Source organism: Denticeps clupeoides, chromosome 14, assembly GCF_900700375.1.
Source record: "Denticeps clupeoides chromosome 14, fDenClu1.1, whole genome shotgun sequence".
Classification (NCBI taxonomy): Eukaryota; Metazoa; Chordata; class Actinopteri; order Clupeiformes; family Denticipitidae; genus Denticeps; species Denticeps clupeoides.
Window position 1 is genome coordinate 6,719,621 of NC_041720.1, and position 12,998 is coordinate 6,732,618.

The 12,998-nt window shown below is 40.3% G+C and overlaps 20 non-coding genes across 20 annotated transcripts; 5 read left to right on the forward strand and 15 right to left on the reverse strand.

The window, feature by feature from the left end:
- Positions 1-722: 722 nt before the first annotated feature.
- trnak-cuu (transfer RNA lysine (anticodon CUU)) lies at positions 723-795 on the reverse strand. Its single transcript has one exon. It is a non-coding gene; the product is annotated as a tRNA-Lys (tRNA).
- Positions 796-1,594: 799 nt separating this feature from the next.
- Positions 1,595-1,668, reverse strand: trnai-aau (transfer RNA isoleucine (anticodon AAU)). The gene has a single exon. It is a non-coding gene; the product is annotated as a tRNA-Ile (tRNA).
- A 451-nt stretch (positions 1,669-2,119) lies between these two features.
- Positions 2,120-2,192, reverse strand: trnak-cuu (transfer RNA lysine (anticodon CUU)). The gene has a single exon. It is a non-coding gene; the product is annotated as a tRNA-Lys (tRNA).
- Positions 2,193-2,756: 564 nt separating this feature from the next.
- trnaa-agc (transfer RNA alanine (anticodon AGC)) lies at positions 2,757-2,829 on the forward strand. Its single transcript has one exon. It is a non-coding gene; the product is annotated as a tRNA-Ala (tRNA).
- A 162-nt stretch (positions 2,830-2,991) lies between these two features.
- trnai-aau (transfer RNA isoleucine (anticodon AAU)) lies at positions 2,992-3,065 on the reverse strand. The gene has a single exon. It is a non-coding gene; the product is annotated as a tRNA-Ile (tRNA).
- A 454-nt stretch (positions 3,066-3,519) lies between these two features.
- On the reverse strand, positions 3,520-3,592 carry trnak-cuu (transfer RNA lysine (anticodon CUU)). The gene has a single exon. It is a non-coding gene; the product is annotated as a tRNA-Lys (tRNA).
- A 564-nt stretch (positions 3,593-4,156) lies between these two features.
- trnaa-agc (transfer RNA alanine (anticodon AGC)) lies at positions 4,157-4,229 on the forward strand. The gene has a single exon. It is a non-coding gene; the product is annotated as a tRNA-Ala (tRNA).
- A 162-nt stretch (positions 4,230-4,391) lies between these two features.
- Positions 4,392-4,465, reverse strand: trnai-aau (transfer RNA isoleucine (anticodon AAU)). The gene has a single exon. It is a non-coding gene; the product is annotated as a tRNA-Ile (tRNA).
- A 454-nt stretch (positions 4,466-4,919) lies between these two features.
- trnak-cuu (transfer RNA lysine (anticodon CUU)) lies at positions 4,920-4,992 on the reverse strand. The gene has a single exon. It is a non-coding gene; the product is annotated as a tRNA-Lys (tRNA).
- A 565-nt stretch (positions 4,993-5,557) lies between these two features.
- On the forward strand, positions 5,558-5,630 carry trnaa-agc (transfer RNA alanine (anticodon AGC)). The gene has a single exon. It is a non-coding gene; the product is annotated as a tRNA-Ala (tRNA).
- Positions 5,631-5,792: 162 nt separating this feature from the next.
- trnai-aau (transfer RNA isoleucine (anticodon AAU)) lies at positions 5,793-5,866 on the reverse strand. The gene has a single exon. It is a non-coding gene; the product is annotated as a tRNA-Ile (tRNA).
- A 455-nt stretch (positions 5,867-6,321) lies between these two features.
- On the reverse strand, positions 6,322-6,394 carry trnak-cuu (transfer RNA lysine (anticodon CUU)). Its single transcript has one exon. It is a non-coding gene; the product is annotated as a tRNA-Lys (tRNA).
- A 565-nt stretch (positions 6,395-6,959) lies between these two features.
- Positions 6,960-7,032, forward strand: trnaa-agc (transfer RNA alanine (anticodon AGC)). Its single transcript has one exon. It is a non-coding gene; the product is annotated as a tRNA-Ala (tRNA).
- Positions 7,033-7,194: 162 nt separating this feature from the next.
- On the reverse strand, positions 7,195-7,268 carry trnai-aau (transfer RNA isoleucine (anticodon AAU)). The gene has a single exon. It is a non-coding gene; the product is annotated as a tRNA-Ile (tRNA).
- A 455-nt stretch (positions 7,269-7,723) lies between these two features.
- On the reverse strand, positions 7,724-7,796 carry trnak-cuu (transfer RNA lysine (anticodon CUU)). The gene has a single exon. It is a non-coding gene; the product is annotated as a tRNA-Lys (tRNA).
- Positions 7,797-8,361: 565 nt separating this feature from the next.
- On the forward strand, positions 8,362-8,434 carry trnaa-agc (transfer RNA alanine (anticodon AGC)). Its single transcript has one exon. It is a non-coding gene; the product is annotated as a tRNA-Ala (tRNA).
- A 162-nt stretch (positions 8,435-8,596) lies between these two features.
- Positions 8,597-8,670, reverse strand: trnai-aau (transfer RNA isoleucine (anticodon AAU)). Its single transcript has one exon. It is a non-coding gene; the product is annotated as a tRNA-Ile (tRNA).
- A 455-nt stretch (positions 8,671-9,125) lies between these two features.
- trnak-cuu (transfer RNA lysine (anticodon CUU)) lies at positions 9,126-9,198 on the reverse strand. The gene has a single exon. It is a non-coding gene; the product is annotated as a tRNA-Lys (tRNA).
- A 791-nt stretch (positions 9,199-9,989) lies between these two features.
- Positions 9,990-10,063, reverse strand: trnai-aau (transfer RNA isoleucine (anticodon AAU)). The gene has a single exon. It is a non-coding gene; the product is annotated as a tRNA-Ile (tRNA).
- Positions 10,064-10,519: 456 nt separating this feature from the next.
- trnak-cuu (transfer RNA lysine (anticodon CUU)) lies at positions 10,520-10,592 on the reverse strand. Its single transcript has one exon. It is a non-coding gene; the product is annotated as a tRNA-Lys (tRNA).
- Positions 10,593-12,998: the final 2,406 nt, after the last annotated feature.

Sequence of the window (12,998 nt, forward strand, 5' to 3'; positions counted from 1 at the left end):
TTTTTCTTGCTTCTCCGCGGCTGCAGGCCTCCTCTTATCAAGTCGCGGTCATTCTGTTCTGCAAACAGCCTTTAGCCCACCAGTTTCTGAAGAGACTAATGATTCAATGTAGTGCGCATATTAAAAAGATTAATATAGTTTAATGCATGCGAGATTTATATATATGTCAAAAGGATTAATAGAGTTTAATACATGTGGGATATATATGTCAAAAAGGTAGTAAAGGTTAATAGCATGATAACTTATATACATTTTCCAACACCGGCCTTGACAAAAAAATAGCTGTTTAATCCGTGCTCATCTTCTTTCTCATCTTTAGGTCTGTTTTTTTTTTCACTTGGATTATTAAGCACATTTTTACCACACCACACAGCAGTGCAAAATGCACAAAAAAGTACAATCTGTTGCACGATGTATCCAGCTTCTGAGTCAAAGAGTCTTGGCTCAAAATGAAAGAGTCTGTGTTAATCCCTGCTTTCATGTTATGCTTCACCTGGGTAATTTGCTCAAGTAGTATAAGCCTTGTTTAGCATGCCAGAGGTGACGAGATTGATTCCAGTTTTTTCCATGCTTCTTTTTTTCACTTGGATTATTTTTCTTCAATTGAGCACATTTTTATCAGACAGCACACTACATTAGCTAAAGTACAATCTGTTGCTAAATGTATTCAAATGTTTTTCTGTTGATGTCATCCATAATTGGATCTTTTCACCAAAAAGGTTCATCCAACGTGGGGCTCGAACCCACGACCCTGAGATTAAGAGTCTCATGCTCTACCGACTGAGCTAGCCGGGCAATATACGTTAACCTGCTACTTAACACCACAACTAACTACATTAGCTAGTATCTACTTAATAAGCCTAATTGCCTCAGTCACTGTAACTAACATTAGAAATGAAGCATGTTCAATCTATTTGTCTTACGGATCTAAAACCCTACTGTCAATATCCTCATAATGTGTGCCCTCAGTCAAATTTCCTGTAAGGTTTTCTACTTGATAGTGTCAAATATCAAAAAGCGTCACCTCTGCCTTGTTCGACAGGCCAAAAACCAAAAGCATGTCATCTGTACGATGAAAATGGGCTTGACACAAGCAAATCCATCAATCAGAAATATCAGTTGCATTGATTTCCATGCGTAAGACCTCTCAACAATACCAGGCAACTATACCTGGGTAAGTGGGTCGATAAAACTATTTTGGCGTTAATAGCACCACGGCCTTGCTGGTTTAAAGACTTTGACGGTCAGGGACAAATGATTGACATCTTCTGTATCCAAGAAACTTGGTACGGAACGAAAGCATCCGATTAGTCCTTGCATATAGTTTTGCCTGAATTTCTTGTCTTTTTCTTTTAAGTAGGCGAATTAGCTCAAATGGTAGAGCGTTAGCTTAGCATGAGAGAGGTAGTGGGATCGATGCCCGCATTCTCCATATTGGTCATATTTATTTAATTGAGCCAATTTTTACCACACAGCACAGCACAGTAGAACTACACACACAAAAAAGCCCAAACCGTTGATGAATGTATCCAAATCAGTTTGCATAAGACCTGTCAACAAGGCAACCTGAGTACAGGGGTCCAAAATCAAATCGTGGCCAGTACGGGGATCGAACCCGCGACCTTGGCGTTATTAGCACCACGCTCTAACCAGCTGAACTAACCGACCTTGACAAAAAACCTGTTTAATCCGTGCACATCTTCTTTCTCATCTTTAGGTCTGTTTTTTTTTTCACTTGGATTATTAAGCACATTTTTACCACACCACACAGCAGTGCAAAATGCACAAAAAAGTACAATCTGTTGCACGATGTATCCAGCTTCTGTGTCAAAGAGTCTTGGCTCAAAATGAAACAGTCTGTGTTAATCCCTGCTTTCATGTTACGCTTCACCTGGGTAATTTGCTCAAGTAGTATAAGCCTTGTTTAGCATGCCAGAGGTGACGAGATTGATTCCAGTTTTTTCCATGCTTCTTTTTTTCACTTGGATTATTTTTCTTCAATTGAGCACATTTTTATCAGACAGCACACTACATTAGCTAAAGTACAATCTGTTGCTAATGTATTCAAATGTTTTTCTGTTGATGTCATCCATAATTGGATCTTTTCACCAAAAAGGTTCGCCCAACGTGGGGCTCGAACCCACGACCCTGAGATTAAGAGTCTCATGCTCTACCGACTGAGCTAGCCGGGCAATATACGCTAGCCTGCTACTTAACACCACAACTAACTACATTAGCTAGTATCTACTTAATAAGCCTAATTGCCTCAGTCACTGTAACTAACATTAGAAATGAAGCATGTTCAATCTATTTGTCTTACGGATCTAAAACCCTACTGTCAATATCCTCATAATGTGCCCTCAGTCAAATTTCCTGTAAGGTTTTCTACTTGATAGTGTCAAATATCAAAAAGCGTCACCTCTGCCTTGTTCGACAGGCCAAAAACCAAAAGCATGTCATCTGTATGATGAAAATGGGCTTGACACAAGCAAATCCATCAATCAGAAATATCAGTTGCATTGATTCCCATGCGTAAGACCTCTCAACAATACCAGGCAACTATACCTGGGTAAGTGGGTCGATAAAAACTATTTTTGGCGTTAATAGCACCACGGCCTTGCTGGTTTAAAGACTTTGACGGTCAGGGACAAATGATTGACATCTTCTGTATCCAAGAATCTTGGTACGGAACGAAAGCATCCGATTAGTCCTTGCATATAGTTTTGCCTGAATTTCTTGTCTCTTTCTTTTAAGTAGGGGAATTAGCTCAAATGGTAGAGCGCTCGCTTAGCATGCGAGAGGTAGCGGGATCGATGCCCGCATTCTCCATATTGGTCATATTTCTTTAATTGAGCCAATTTTTACCACACAGCACAGCACAGTAGAGCTACACACACGAAAAAGCCCAACCTGTTGATGAATGTATCCCAATCAGTTTGCATAAGACCTGTCAACAAGGCAACCTGAGTACAGGGGACCAAAATCAAATCGTGGCCAGTACGGGGATCGAACCCGCGACCTTGGCGTTATTAGCACCACGCTCTAACCAGCTGAGCTAACCGGCCTTGACAAAAAAAAACTGTTTAATCCGTGCTCATCTTCTTTCTCATCTTTAGGTCTGTTTTTTTTTTCACTTGGATTATTAAGCACATTTTTACCACACCACACAGCAGTGCAAAATGCACAAAAAAGTACAATCTGTTGCACGATGTATCCAGCTTCTGTGTCAAAGAGTCTTGGCTCAAAATGAAACAGTCTGTGTTAATCCCTGCTTTCATGTTACGCTTCACCTGGGTAATTTGCTCAAGTAGTATAAACCTTGTTTAGCATGCCAGAGGTAACGAGATTGATTCCAGTTTTTTCCATGCTTCTTTTTTTCACTTGGATTATTTTTCTTCAATTGAGCACATTTTTATCAGACAGCACACTACATTAGCTAAAGTACAATCTGTTGCTAAATGTATTCAAATGTTTTTCTGTTGATGTCATCCATAATTGGATCTTTTCACCAAAAAGGTTCGCCCAACGTGGGGCTCGAACCCACGACCCTGAGATTAAGAGTCTCATGCTCTACCGACTGAGCTAGCCGGGCAGTATACGCTAGCCTGCTACTTAACACCACAACTAACTACATTAGCTAGTATCTACTTAATAAGCCTAATTGCCTCAGTCACTGTAACTAACATTAGAAATGAAGCATGTTCAATCTATTTGTCTTACGGATCTAAAACCCTACTGTCAATATCCTCATAATGTGCCCTCAGTCAAATTTCCTGTAAGGTTTTCTACTTGATAGTGTCAAATATCAAAAAGCGTCACCTCTGCCTTGTTCGACAGGCCAAAAACCAAAAGCATGTCATCTGTATGATGAAAATGGGCTTGACACAAGCAAATCCATCAATCAGAAATATCAGTTGCATTGATTCCCATGCGTAAGACCTCTCAACAATACCAGGCAACTATACCTGGGTAAGTGGGTCGATAAAAACTATTTTTGGCGTTAATAGCACCACGGCCTTGCTGGTTTAAAGACTTTGATGGTCAGGGACAAATGATTGACATCTTCTGTATCCAAGAATCTTGGTACGGAACGAAAGCATCCGATTAGTCCTTGCATATAGTTTTGCCTGAATTTCTTGTCTCTTTCTTTTAAGTAGGGGAATTAGCTCAAATGGTAGAGCGCTCGCTTAGCATGCGAGAGGTAGCGGGATCGATGCCCGCATTCTCCATATTGGTCATATTTCTTTAATTGAGCCAATTTTTACCACACAGCACAGCACAGTAGAGCTACACACACGAAAAAGCCCAACCTGTTGATGAATGTATCCCAATCAGTTTGCATAAGACCTGTCAACAAGGCAACCTGAGTACAGGGGACCAAAATCAAATCGTGGCCAGTACGGGGATCGAACCCGCGACCTTGGCGTTATTAGCACCACGCTCTAACCAGCTGAGCTAACCGGCCTTGACAAAAAAAAGCTGTTTAATCCGTGCTCATCTTCTTTCTCATCTTTAGGTCTGTTTTTTTTTTCACTTGGATTATTAAGCACATTTTTACCACACCACACAGCAGTGCAAAATGCACAAAAAAGTACAATCTGTTGCACGATGTATCCAGCTTCTGTGTCAAAGAGTCTTGGCTCAAAATGAAAGAGTCTGTGTTAATCCCTGCTTTCATGTTACGCTTCACCTGGGTAATTTGCTCAAGTAGTATAAACTTTGTTTAGCATGCCAGAGGTAACGAGATTGATTCCAGTTTTTTCCATGCTTCTTTTTTTCACTTGGATTATTTTTCTTCAATTGAGCACATTTTTATCAGACAGCACACTACATTAGCTAAAGTACAATCTGTTGCTAAATGTATTCAAATGTTTTTCTGTTGATGTCATCCATAATTGGATCTTTTCACCAAAAAGGTTCGCCCAACGTGGGGCTCGAACCCACGACCCTGAGATTAAGAGTCTCATGCTCTACCGACTGAGCTAGCCGGGCAGTATACGCTAGCCTGCTACTTAACACCACAACTAACTACATTAGCTAGTATCTACTTAATAAGCCTAATTGCCTCAGTCACTGTAACTAACATTAGAAATGAAGCATGTTCAATCTATTTGTCTTACGGATCTAAAACCCTACTGTCAATATCCTCATAATGTGCCCTCAGTCAAATTTCCTGTAAGGTTTTCTACTTGATAGTGTCAAATATCAAAAAGCGTCACCTCTGCCTTGTTCGACAGGCCAAAAACCAAAAGCATGTCATCTGTATGATGAAAATGGGCTTGACACAAGAAAAATCCATCAATCAGAAATATCAGTTGCATTGATTCCCATGCGTAAGACCTCTCAACAATACCAGGCAACTATACCTGGGTAAGTGGGTCGATAAAAACTATTTTTGGCGTTAATAGCACCACGGCCTTGCTGGTTTAAAGACTTTGACGGTCAGGGACAAATGATTGACATCTTCTGTATCCAAGAATCTTGGTACGGAACGAAAGCATCCGATTAGTCCTTGCATATAGTTTTGCCTGAATTTCTTGTCTCTTTCTTTTAAGTAGGGGAATTAGCTCAAATGGTAGAGCGCTCGCTTAGCATGCGAGAGGTAGCGGGATCGATGCCCGCATTCTCCATATTGGTCATATTTCTTTAATTGAGCCAATTTTTACCACACAGCACAGCACAGTAGAGCTACACACACGAAAAAGCCCAACCTGTTGATGAATGTATCCCAATCAGTTTGCATAAGACCTTTCAACAAGGCAACCTGAGTACAGGGGACCAAAATCAAATCGTGGCCAGTACGGGGATCGAACCCGCGACCTTGGCGTTATTAGCACCACGCTCTAACCAGCTGAGCTAACCGGCCTTGGCAAAAAAAAAGCTGTTTAATCCGTGCTCATCTTCTTTCTCATCTTTAGGTCTGTTTTTTTTTTCACTTGGATTATTAAGCACATTTTTACCACACCACACAGCAGTGCAAAATGCACAAAAAAGTACAATCTGTTGCACGATGTATCCAGCTTCTGTGTCAAAGAGTCTTGGCTCAAAATGAAACAGTCTGTGTTAATCCCTGCTTTCATGTTACGCTTCACCTGGGTAATTTGCTCAAGTAGTATAAACCTTGTTTAGCATGCCAGAGGTAACGAGATTGATTCCAGTTTTTTCCATGCTTCTTTTTTTCACTTGGATTATTTTTCTTCAATTGAGCACATTTTTATCAGACAGCACACTACATTAGCTAAAGTACAATCTGTTGCTAAATGTATTCAAATGTTTTTCTGTTGATGTCATCCATAATTGGATCTTTTCACCAAAAAGGTTCGCCCAACGTGGGGCTCGAACCCACGACCCTGAGATTAAGAGTCTCATGCTCTACCGACTGAGCTAGCCGGGCAGTATACGCTAGCCTGCTACTTAACACCACAACTAACTACATTAGCTAGTATCTACTTAATAAGCCTAATTGCCTCAGTCACTGTAACTAACATTAGAAATGAAGCATGTTCAATCTATTTGTCTTACGGATCTAAAACCCTACTGTCAATATCCTCATAATGTGCCCTCAGTCAAATTTCCTGTAAGGTTTTCTACTTGATAGTGTCAAATATCAAAAAGCGTCACCTCTGCCTTGTTCGACAGGCCAAAAACCAAAAGCATGTCATCTGTATGATGAAAATGGGCTTGACACAAGAAAAATCCATCAATCAGAAATATCAGTTGCATTGATTCCCATGCGTAAGACCTCTCAACAATACCAGGCAACTATACCTGGGTAAGTGGGTCGATAAAAACTATTTTTGGCGTTAATAGCACCACGGCCTTGCTGGTTTAAAGACTTTGACGGTCAGGGACAAATGATTGACATCTTCTGTATCCAAGAATCTTGGTACAGAACGAAAGCATCCGATTAGTCCTTGCATATAGTTTTGCCTGAATTTCTTGTCTCTTTCTTTTAAGTAGGGGAATTAGCTCAAATGGTAGAGCGCTCGCTTAGCATGCGAGAGGTAGCGGGATCGATGCCCGCATTCTCCATATTGGTCATATTTCTTTAATTGAGCCAATTTTTACCACACAGCACAGCACAGTAGAGCTACACACACGAAAAAGCCCAACCTGTTGATGAATGTATCCCAATCAGTTTGCATAAGACCTGTCAACAAGGCAACCTGAGTACAGGGGACCAAAATCAAATCGTGGCCAGTACAGGGATCGAACCCGCGACCTTGGCGTTATTAGCACCACGCTCTAACCAGCTGAGCTAACCGGCCTTGAAAAAAAAAAAAGCTGTTTAATCCGTGCTCATCTTCTTTCTCATCTTTAGGTCTGTTTTTTTTTCACTTGGATTATTAAGCACATTTTTACCACACCACACAGCAGTGCAAAATGCACAAAAAAGTACAATCTGTTGCACGATGTATCCAGCTTCTGTGTCAAAGAGTCTTGGCTCAAAATGAAACAGTCTGTGTTAATCCCTGCTTTCATGTTCCGCTTCACCTGGGTAATTTGCTCAAGTAGTATAAACCTTGTTTAGCATGCCAGAGGTAACGAGATTGATTCCAGTTTTTTCCATGCTTCTTTTTTTCACTTGGATTATTTTTCTTCAATTGAGCACATTTTTATCAGACAGCACACTACATTAGCTAAAGTACAATCTGTTGCTAAATGTATTCAAATGTTTTTCTGTTGATGTCATCCATAATTGGATCTTTTCACCAAAAAGGTTCGCCCAACGTGGGGCTCGAACCCACGACCCTGAGATTAAGAGTCTCATGCTCTACCGACTGAGCTAGCCGGGCAGTATACGCTAGCCTGCTACTTAACACCACAACTAACTACATTAGCTAGTATCTACTTAATAAGCCTAATTGCCTCAGTCACTGTAACTAACATTAGAAATGAAGCATGTTCAATCTATTTGTCTTACGGATCTAAAACCCTACTGTCAATATCCTCATAATGTGCCCTCAGTCAAATTTCCTGTAAGGTTTTCTACTTGATAGTGTCAAATATCAAAAAGCGTCACCTCTGCCTTGTTCGACAGGCCAAAAACCAAAAGCATGTCATCTGTATGATGAAAATGGGCTTGACACAAGAAAAATCCATCAATCAGAAATATCAGTTGCATTGATTCCCATGCGTAAGACCTCTCAACAATACCAGGCAACTATACCTGGGTAAGTGGGTCGATAAAAACTATTTTTGGCGTTAATAGCACCACGGCCTTGCTGGTTTAAAGACTTTGACGGTCAGGGACAAATGATTGACATCTTCTGTATCCAAGAATCTTGGTACGGAACGAAAGCATCCGATTAGTCCTTGCATATAGTTTTGCCTGAATTTCTTGTCTCTTTCTTTTAAGTAGGGGAATTAGCTCAAATGGTAGAGCGCTCGCTTAGCATGCGAGAGGTAGCGGGATCGATGCCCGCATTCTCCATATTGGTCATATTTCTTTAATTGAGCCAATTTTTACCACACAGCACAGCACAGTAGAGCTACACACACGAAAAAGCCCAACCTGTTGATGAATGTATCCCAATCAGTTTGCATAAGACCTGTCAACAAGGCAACCTGAGTACAGGGGACCAAAATCAAATCGTGGCCAGTACAGGGATCGAACCCGCGACCTTGGCGTTATTAGCACCACGCTCTAACCAGCTGAGCTAACCAGCCTTGGCAAAAAAAAAGCTGTTTAATCCGTGCTCATCTTCTTTCTCATCTTTAGGTCTGTTTTTTTTTTCACTTGGATTATTAAGCACATTTTTACCACACCACACAGCAGTGCAAAATGCACAAAAAAGTACAATCTGTTGCACGATGTATCCAGCTTCTGTGTCAAAGAGTCTTGGCTCAAAATGAAACAGTCTGTGTTAATCCCTGCTTTCATGTTACGCTTCACCTGGGTAATTTGCTCAAGTAGTATAAACCTTGTTTAGCATGCCAGAGGTAACGAGATTGATTCCAGTTTTTTCCATGCTTTTTTTTTTCACTTGGATTATTTTTCTTCAATTGAGCACATTTTTATCAGACAGCACACTACATTAGCTAAAGTACAATCTGTTGCTAAATGTATTCAAATGTTTTTCTGTTGATGTCATCCATAATTGGATCTTTTCACCAAAAAGGTTCGCCCAACGTGGGGCTCGAACCCACGACCCTGAGATTAAGAGTCTCATGCTCTACCGACTGAGCTAGCCGGGCAATATACGCAAGCCTGCTACTTAACACCACAACTAACTACATTAGCTAGTATCTACTTAATAAGCCTAATTGCCTCAGTCACTGTAACTAACATTAGAAATGAAGCATGTTCAATCTATTTGTTTAACGGATCTAAAACCCTACTGTCAATATCCTCATAATGTGCCCTCAGTCAAATTTCCAGTAAGGTTTTCTACTTGATAGTGTCAAATATCAAAAAGCGTCACCTCTGCTTTGTTCGACAGGCCAAAAACCAAAAGCATGTCATCTGTATGATGAAAATGGGCTTGACACAAGCAAATCCATCAATCAGAAATATCAGTTGCATTGATTCCCATGCGCAAGACCTCTCAACAATACCAGGCAATTATACCTGGGTAAGTGGGTCGATAAAAACTATTTTTGGCGTTAATAGCACCATGGCCTTGCTGGTTTAAAGACTTTGACGGTCAGGGACAAATGATTGACATCTTCTGTATCCAAGAATCTTGGTACGGAACGAAAGCATCCGATTAGTCCTTGCCTATAGGTTTGCCTGAATTTCTTGTCTCTTTCTTTTAATTAGCTCAAATGGTAGAGCGCTCGCTTAGCATGCGAGAGGTAGCGGGATCGATGCCCGCATTCTCCATATTGGTCATATTTCTTTTAATTGAGCCAATTTTTACCACACAGCACAGCACAGTAGAGCTACACACACGAAAAAGCCCAACCTTTTGATGAATGTATCCAAATCAGTTTGCATAAGACCTGTCAACAAGGCAACCTCAGTACAGGGGTCCAAAATAAAATCGTGGTCAGTATGGGGATCGAACCCGTGACCTTGGCGTTATTAGCACCACGCTCTAACCAGCTGAGCTAACCGGCCTTGACCCAAAAAAAAAACTATTTAATCCGTGCTCATCTTCTTTCTCATCTTTAGGTCTGTTTTTTTTTTCACTTGGATTATTAAGCACATTTGTACCACACCACACAGCAGTGCAAAATGCACAAAAAAGTACAATCTGTTGCACGATGTATCCAGCTTCTGTGTCAAAGAGTCTTGGCTCAAAATGAAAGAGTCTGTGTTAATCCCTGCTTTCATGTTATGCTTCACCTGGGTAATTTGCTCAAGTAGTATAAGCCTTGTTTACAATGCCAGAGGTGACGAGTTTGATTCCAGTTTTTTCCATGCTTCTTTTTTTCACCTGGATTATTTTTCTTCAATTGAGCACATTTTTATCAGACAGCACACTGCATTAGCTAAAGTAAATCTGTTGCTAAATGTATTCAAATGTTTTTCTGTTGATGTCATCCATAATTGGATCTTTTCACAAAAAAGGTTCGCCCAACGTGGGGCTCGAACCGACGACCCTGAGATTAAGAGTCTCATGCTCTACCGATTGAGCTAGCCGGGCATTATACGCAAGCCTGCTACTTAACACCACAACTAACTACATTAGCTAGTATCTACTTAATAAGCCTAATTGCCTCAGTCACTGTAACTAACATTAGAAATGAAGCATGTTCAATCTATTTGTCTTACGGATCTAAAACCCTGCTGTCAATATCCTCATAATGTGCCCTCAGTCAAATTTCCTGTAAGGTTTTCTACTTGATAGTGTCAAATATCAAAAAGCGTCACCTCTGCCTTGTTTGACAGGCCAAAAACCAAAAGCATGTCATCTGTATGATGAAAATGGGCTTGACACAAGCAAATCCATCAATCAGAAATATCAGTTGCATTGATTCCCATGCGCAAGACCTCTCAACAATACCAGGCAACTATACCTGGGTAAGTGGGTCGATAAAAACTATTTTTGCCGTTAATAGCACCACGGCCTTGCTGGTTTAAAGACTTTGACGGTCAGGGACAAATGATTGACATCTTCTGTATCCAAGAATCTTGGTACGGAACGAAAGCATCCGATTAGTCCTTGCCTATAGTTTTGCCTGAATATCTTGTCTCTTTCTTTTAAGTAGGGGAATTAGCTCAAATGGTAGAGCGCTCGCTTAGCATGCGAGAGGTAGTGGGATCGATGTCCGCATTCTCCATATTGGTCATATTTCTTTTAAATGAGCCAATTTTTCCACACAGCACAGCACAGTAGAGCTACACACACAAAAAAGTCCAACCTGTTGATGAATGTATCCAAATCAGTTTGCATAAGACCTGTCAACAAGGCAACCTGAGTACAGGGGTCCAAAATAAAACCGTGGAGAGTACGGGGATTGAACCCACAACCCTCGCATTATTAGCATCACGCTCTAACCAGCTGAAGAAACCTGCCTTGACAATAAAGCTGTTTAATCCGTGCTCATATTATTTCTCATCTTTATGTCTGTTTATTTTCACTTGGATTATTAAGCACATTTTTACCACACAACAGAGCAGTGCTAAATGCTCAAAAAAGCCTAATAATGGACAATTGATTGACATCTTCTGTGTCCAAGGACCTTGGTATGGAACGAAAGAATCTGATTAGTCCTTGCCTTAAGTTTTGCCTTAATTCCTTGTCTCTTACTTTTACGTAGGGAAATTAGCCCAAATGGTAGAGCGCTCGCTTAGCATGCGAGAGAGAATGCGATGCCCGCATCTGTCAACAAGGCAACCTCTGTACAGGGGTCTAAATTAAAACCGTGGCCAGTACAGGGATCGAACCAGTGGATGGTAGTAATGGGTACCACATTGCTCTATGAGAGTTTCATGCTGAGTGGCTCCAAATTAACTGTCCTTGCAACTTCTGATTCAGAGTTGATCTGGATAAGGGCGAAGATCAAGCTGAACTGTATAGCGAACATCGATTGAGATTGAATAATCACCAAGCCCTACCTGAAATACATGTGTAAGAATGCTGACCTGCAGTTATGCTCTACACCATTTCCTTCCTTAGGGTTTATAGGTCGATAAAGATAGAGCAAGTAGACAAAGTGTGTGTTGGAAGTTCCCAGGCACAGTTGTTCCAAGCAAGAAAAAGGATTCCTGTGATTTCCATGAGTGATTTTCCTTTCTCCACATTATCTATTCTTTGTCCAGCACACTTGGCTGTGACTGGTTGTAAAAAGATTGGATTTTAGTAGGAATTTTAGCAGCTTTCTCAATTTGCCAAGTCGCATGGTGGTGTGAGGGTTAAGAACACATTAAAATACCCAAATCTTTGCAAAAAGCATTGCAAGGTGTAGAATGTATTTTTAAGAAAAGAATGACAGTCACCCCATATTTGTTTAAATAAAAAAAATCTTAGTTTGATTATTAATCAAGAAGAAGAGAATGGGACATTTTGAAAGGTGAAAGCGTCTATGCTTGTGTATAGAGGATAAATTCTGATGTTTGAAAGATTGGGTGACATACAAACACACACATGTACACACACATTGAAGCCTGATGATTGTAAAAAACTTGGATCTTAGCTGCTTCAGTCTGGTTTACAGGGGAAAATTGACAACAACGCTGTTCAGAAAGTAACTAGGTTTTGTCAAAAGCATCACTAGATTTGTCTTGTGATATTTAAAAAAGATATATTATTAATAAATGTTGTTCACTGGATCTGAAAAGTTGGTAGATTGGAAACTGTGACTTTCTTATTAACAATTCAGAATTGGAACCAATTCTGTGTCATCTGATAATTGTATTCTTTACTTCTTATATTAAGTGTATAGATTATAAAATGACATTGTCCAAAAAACTACCACTCACAACTAGTTACACATATTATAGTATAAAGTTAACTTCAAATTGTCCCTATATTTGCAAAAATTGAAAAAAAAATTCACAGATCAAACATGCAGAAAGGAAAACGAAGAAAAAACGAGTGTGTCGACAG